Source organism: Erpetoichthys calabaricus, chromosome 11, assembly GCF_900747795.2.
Source record: "Erpetoichthys calabaricus chromosome 11, fErpCal1.3, whole genome shotgun sequence".
Lineage (NCBI taxonomy): Eukaryota > Metazoa > Chordata > Cladistia > Polypteriformes > Polypteridae > Erpetoichthys > Erpetoichthys calabaricus.
In genome coordinates this window covers 87,360,180-87,366,179 of record NC_041404.2, presented here as the reverse complement: position 1 = coordinate 87,366,179, position 6,000 = coordinate 87,360,180, and positions in this window count along the sequence as shown.

Genomic DNA, 6,000 nt, shown 5'->3' with positions numbered 1-6,000 from the left:
TGCAAGAGGAGGTCTTAAATTAGACTCGTTTGTCTTCATTTTTTGGTCATCAAGGTATTACTCAAACATATGAATTACTGCAATGTTATTTCTAGTATGAAAAAGTATTTGTTGAAGTATAGGATTATGTTATGGCTTATCAGGTTGGTAGCAGGACGTTCATATTGGATATTTTCAACCATTCCCTATCATGGTCCGGGTTAGCTCCACACTCCTTTGCAGTTTGAACCCAGAATTGAATCTAACAAACCTGAGGATGAGCCGAGAAACTGAGAAACACAGTCAAGAGTTGGTGCAAAGTGTTTCAGTGCTTTATTTGCAGAACAAAACAGTGTCCAAATCAAAGAGTGAAGTGCTTGTCAATAATAAATAAATAATCCATAACATTAATGTGCATGTAGAGGTTAAAAAGTTCAATAAATCGATCCAATAAATACAGGGTTAAAATTCTTGCAGAAAACTGACTTCTAAAAACAAACAATGCAAGCCTCTTATAGGCTCATGCCCCACCAACCCTGCTCTACTTCTCTTGCCATCATTCCTAGGCCCTCAGAGGGCCTGGTCACCCCTGCTCCCCTGCATTGCTCAGCATGAAGCGACCCAACCCCTCAAGCACTGTTACATACACTCCTTTCAGGGTCATTCCATTCCCGACTCTCTGCATTCCCTCTATGGCACCAGCTCTGCCATGATCGTGCCTCTACTTCCATTTTAACATTCATTCTGTTCCAGTCCTCCTGTCTCTTTGCCAAGATTCCTTTTATATACAGATAAGGATGCAGATGTGCTGATGACAGACCCTGAGGCCCTAATGAGGCAAACAACGGAACTGCGCATGTCTACACTTGAATGCACGAACACCCCAGAACTGTTCTGTCATGCTACCAGACACACCTGTACTACTTTTAAGCCAGAGCGCCCCAAATAAATGATCAATTTAAAATTGCACATGGCCACATACATCTCATCATATTCCCACACCTACATGGCCAACAGAAGCAATATCTATGGAGTTTATCACAGATCGTCCACCTTCACGATAGTGTTCGACCATCCTTCTGATTGCTGACAAGCTTTACAAATGAGCTTAATTACTTGCCCTTAAGGAGTTGCTGTCATCTGAGGAATACATGGAAATTTTTATTAGAAAAATCATTTGATTGCATGGTTTCCCTAATTCAATCATTTTGGGTAGATGTCCACAGTTTATTTACAGATTTTGGTACTTTTGTCTGCAGTAAAAGAAGTAGTAAATTGAATCTAACTTCAAGGTAGCATCTGAAGCTAATGGACTAACAAGAAGGAACAATAAGCACTGTGAAAAATACATTCATTGAACTGTGGATACTCTTCAGGCTAACTGGAAGTCTATGTTACATTTAATTGAGTTCACTAGGAATGCACTACATCATACATCTCCTATTTGAATGCCTTTATTGGTTCAAACCTCCTTTGTTAGAATTTTCATATGTCTTCCTCTGTTACTAGTTTGTTGGAGTACCTTATTAGATAGATAGATAGATAGATAGATAGATAGATAGATAGATAGATAGATAGATAGATAGATAGATAGATAGATAGATAGATAGATAGATAGATAGATAGATAGATAGATAGATAGATACTTTATTAATCCCAAGGGGAAATTCACATACTCCAGCAGCAGCATACTGATAAAGAAAATATTAAAGAGTGATAACAATGCAGGTATACGGCCAGAAAATAACTTTGAATAATGTTAACGTTTACACCCCGCCCCCCCCCCCCCCCCCCCCCCCCCCCGGGTGGAATTGAAGAGTCGCATAGTGTGGGGAACTCCTCAGTCTGTCAGTGAAGCAGGAAAGTGACAGCAGTCTGTCGCTGAAGCTGCTCCTCTGTCTGGAGATGATACTGTTTAGTGGATGCAGTGGATTCTCCATGATTGACAGGAGCCTGCTCAGTGCCCGTCTCTCTGCCATGGATGTCAAGCTGTCCAGCTCCGTGCCTACAATAGAGCCTGCCTTCCTCACCAGTTTGTCCAGGCGTGAGGTGTCCCTCTTCTTTATGCTGCCTCCCCAGCACAAGTACCAAAATCTCTAAATAAATTGTGGACCTCTACCCAAAATGATTGAATTAGGGAAACCATGCAATCAAATGATTTTTCTAATAAAAATGTCCATGTATTCCTCAGACGACAGTAACCCCTTAAGGGCAAGGAATTGATAATAATAATATTTAATTATTATAATAATAATATTATTATAGCATATTATGTTATGTGATGTGTACAGCAGAATGTAGGAGAACCTCTTAAAGGTGAGAACCTCTGCTAAATGTCTCTGTTACTGCAGACATAAGGAAACCCCAGAGTTTAGGGTTTGGCCAAAGGTGTGGCTCTCAATGAGGGACATCTGCCCGAGGGTTCCATTCCATAAGCAATTTCTTCAATATAAACTGCTCAAAAAAATTAAAAGAACACTTTTTAATCAGAGTATAGCATCAAGTCAATGAACCTTCTGGGCTATTGATTTGGTCAGTTAAGTAGCAGAGGGGGTTGTTAATCAGTTTCAACTGCTTTGGTGTTAATAAAATTAACAACAGGTGCACTAGAGGGGAAACAATGAGATGACCCCCAAAACAGGAATGGTTTAACAGGTGGAGGCCACTGACATTTTTCCCGCATTATCTTTTCGGACTGTTTTTTCACTAGTTTTGCATTTGGCTACGGTCAGTGTCACTACTGGTAGCATGAGGCGATTCCTGGACCCTACAGGGGTTGTACAAGTAGTCCAACTTCTCCAGGATGGCACATCAATATGTGCCATTGCCGGACGTGTGCTGTGTCTCTCAGCACAGTCTCAAGGGCATGAAGGAGATTCCAGGAGACAGGCAGTTACTCTAGGAGAGCTAGACAGGTGCCGTAGAAGGTCCTTAACCCATCAGCAGGACCAGTATCTGCTCCTTTGAGCAAGGAGGAACAGGATGAGCACTGCCAGAGCCGTACAAAATCACCTCCAGCAGGCCACTGGTGTGAATGTCTCTGACCAAACAATCAGAAACAGACTTCATGAGGGTGGCCTGAGGGCCTGACGTCCTCTAGTGGGCCCTATGCTCACTGCCTGGCACCACAGAACTCGATTGGCATTTGCCATAGAATACCAGAATTGGCAGGTCCAACACTGGTGCGCTGTGCTTTTCAGAGATGAGAGCAGGTTCACCCTGAGCACATGTGACAGACGTGAAAGGGTTTGGTGGTGGGTTAGTGATGGTCTGGGAAGGCATATCCATGGCAGTGATGGGTCGTTCTTGAATGATTCGTTCATTTTGAACGAATCTTTAATGTGACTCGGGAAGAACGAGTCGTCTCGTGGGAGTGATCCTCAAGAAACAGTAACAAAATCATAGTGACAGAAATTGACAGACCTTTTTTATTTATAAGAAAATGCGTTTTAGATATTTTTGATAATTTTATGATAATTTCTAAATATGATCAAACATACAACAAATGGAATTTTACGTTAGTATTTGACTGAGGTACTGAGCCGGTAAGTGGTCACGTGACAAAAGAACGAACGACTCGAAAGACTCGAAGAATGAACTAATCAATTCTCTTTCCAGCTCAGACTGCATAGGTTAAGCTTATGGGGCTGTCACGTGATGAACGAACGACTCAAACCCGAAGACTCGAGAGATGAACTAATTAATTCTGTTTCTGGCTCAGACTGCATACTAGGTTAAGCTTATGGAGCTGTCACGTGATGAACGAACGACTCAAACCCGAAAACTTGTCAGATAAGAGGCGAGGTGAGCGAATCATAGACTAAAGACCCAGGTAAACAATGAATTAATATTTTCTGTTTCTTATAGCATTATAGTTTTGTCTTGTTTGTAGTGTGATCAACATTTGTGTAAGCAGTAGATGTGTTAGGGAGGTAACAGGTAACATTTTAATTATATTTTGCTAAAATGAACGAAATGAACGAAATGACTTGAAAAAGGATTCGTTCATTTTGCTGAACGAGACTCAAAGGTCCGAGTCGGTAAAATGATCCGAACTTCCCATCACTAATCCATGGAGGGATGCACAGACCTCTACAGCCTAGACATTGGCAACATGACTGCCATTAGGTATCAGGATGAAATCCTTGGACCCATTGTCAGACCCTATGCTGCTGCAGTGGGTCCTGGGTTCCACCTGGTGCACAACAATGCCTGGCCTCATGTGGCGAGAGTATGCAGGCAGTTCCTGCAGGATGAAGGAATTGATACCATTGACTGGCCCCCAAACTTGCCTGACCTAAATCCAATAGCACACCTCTGGGACATTATGTTTCGCTCCATCTGATGGTGCCAGGTTGCACCTCAGACTGTCCAGGAGCTCAGTGATGCCCTGGTCCAGATCTAGGAGAAGATCCCCCAGAACACCATCCGTCGTCTCATTAGGAACATGCCCCGACATTCTCAGACATGCATATAGGCATGTGGGGGCCATACAAACTACTGAGTATGATTTTGAGTTGCTGCCATGAAATTTCGGTGAAATGGATTAGCCTGTCGTATCATTTTTTCACTTTGATATTTGGGGTGTCTTTGAATTCAGCCCTCTGTAGGTTGATAATTTTCATTTCCATCAAACGATGTGGCATCCTTTCATCCTAACACATTACCCAGTCCTAATCAGAATAGATATCCAGCATGATTTTTCCCCATTGAGATCTGGTGGTTTTTCAAAGTGGTCCTTTAGTTTTTTGAGCAGTTTATATGATCCTGTACTGTTGTCAGAAGAACTGGGACAGTCGCCTACAAGCTGGTGCTTCCTTTTCATTTCATATTTTTAGATTTAAGCCTATCTATTTGAGCCAACAGATCCCTGTGACCCTGTAGTTAGGATATAGCGGGTTGGATAATGGATGGATGGATGGATTTGAGCCAGTACTATAAACAGTCTACACCTCCTCTTTCTGTTCAGATTGATGGTGAGACTAGGTTTGAGATAAACTTTTGTGTGAATTTTAACACAAAAGTTTAACCTTCACTTGTCACATTTACATAGTACGCTCTACTTTCTCAGAAAACTAGAAAATGTCAAAATTAAAACTTTTCCTGAAAATGCAGTGTAAAAAAATGCAAGTTTGTTTCATCTGTTCTGAGCAGATCTGACTAATGAAATACTTTGTCAGTCTGGTTCTCTCATTTACTCACTACTGAAGTTACCTCTAAAAATGGTATCAGGGATCATAACTAGAACAGAGAGATACAAACGTGTGATTCCAGTTTTTATATTTCTGCATTGGCTTTCATTTAAGTTCAGAGATGATTTTCTCCCATTCACAGTCTTGAATTGCAGTACCACTATTTTTGAAGAATTTATTATTGCTCACTTGCTATACAGGGTTCTTTAGTACTCAAAACACTTTAGTCAAGACGCCTTTGATGCTTGCATTATCAATTTTATTTTAAACTTAGCACTAGTATGGAGAAGGGTGAGGAAACTTTGAACAGACAAAGAGAGGATATTTGACAGTGGCTTTTCCAAATACAGTGCATTCTTACTCTGGCAGCCAAGGCTTAGCAAAGCTGAATGACGTCCTTGTCCTCAAACAAAGTCTCAGGGATTCCTGGCAGCTGGTTTCCAGCACAGGCTGTGGTTTCCTGAAAGACAGAAGCTTGGCAAGAGAATCCACATCATGAGCAAGAGCGAAAAGGGGTACGTCAGAGTACAATTGTGCCTTTCTTAAAGGTTTTATTTATCATGAGAGCTTGAAGGTCTAGACATTTCTGGCACATTCCCTTCTCCAATCAGAGTTAAACATTGTTCAGAAACCATTAGGAATGGCTAGCAGAATGTTAAGTTATACAGCATTTATGTCAAAAGGAGGTTATGCTCAAGCTTTAGAACTCACTAGTCAGACTACACCTGAAGTACTATTTGCAGTTATTGGTCTCCAGGCTACAAAAAAGACACAGCAGTGCTTGAAAAAGTTCAGAGAAGAGTGACTATGCTGATTCCAGAGCTACAGG